The sequence below is a fragment of the Octopus bimaculoides genome, chromosome 23, assembly GCF_001194135.2.
Source record: "Octopus bimaculoides isolate UCB-OBI-ISO-001 chromosome 23, ASM119413v2, whole genome shotgun sequence".
Lineage (NCBI taxonomy): Eukaryota > Metazoa > Mollusca > Cephalopoda > Octopoda > Octopodidae > Octopus > Octopus bimaculoides.
Window position 1 is genome coordinate 26,491,930 of NC_069003.1, and position 1,029 is coordinate 26,492,958.

A 1,029-nucleotide genomic window follows, 5' to 3' on the forward strand; every position below is an offset into this window, starting at 1 on the left:
GGGGGGGGGGTTGAAGACTAAAAATGTATAAAAAAAAAGAGTACATGCTACTGAAGAATAGTAAATGCTAACAAGAGAATTGAGCACACGTGCAAAAGAACAGGTGAGAGAGAGAAAGAGAGATAACACTATACATTGAGAAAGGGGAGCAGAGAGAGAGAGAGAATATTAGAGGCTAAAGAAGGGGGAAGGGGGATACATTAAATGCTGTACAGAGGCAAGAAAAATAGGAGAGAAAGCTATGGTTATAACAGAGTCGGTAGAAAAGGAACCAAATATTGAAATGCAATATTTAATGAAATGGAAAAATCTTTGGAGAAAAAGGAAAATAAAAGAAAACAAGAGAGGTGGAATGGGGCAGTTGTCTTAGCTGAATCAGCTTCGTCTGACAAAGGGAGTGGTTAGGGTTTTCCTGGATAACGGAGAACTGGTCCCAAATTAAAAGTATAGCTGGAGAGAAATTCTTTAAAAAAAAAAAAACAGAGACACACCCACAACTAAGAGAGAGAGAAAGAGAAAAGTGTCTAAGACCACCAAGTTAGTAGATGAAAGTTCAACGAAATTCCTGTTGCTTTGGATTGAAATACTGGGTATTTCAGTGGTGCCGTCATGCACATACAAAATATACAGTGGGGGGGGGGGGGAGTTCTTGTAGAAATTCTTCAGATTATAGAGAATTTACTAAGAAATCCCTCAATAGAATTGTGGAGAGAAGAAAGTACTGCCCCAGTAATAAGTCTAAAACTAAAATAATTTCACTAATGCAACGACTACCAAAAAACAGTTGCCTTTCACAGACATCTAAGACACCGAGTGAAAGGAAACTAGAATCAGATAGAAATTGGAAATGTTTGGGAGAGGGAACCAGCAAGAGACTGCGTATATGTTCTTATATACATATATATATATATATACATATATATATATATATATATATATACACACACACATACATACATAAAGAGTAGATAACCCGAGTTATGAATAATGCCAAGCAAGTCCTAAATATGCAGAACTAAATATTTTATA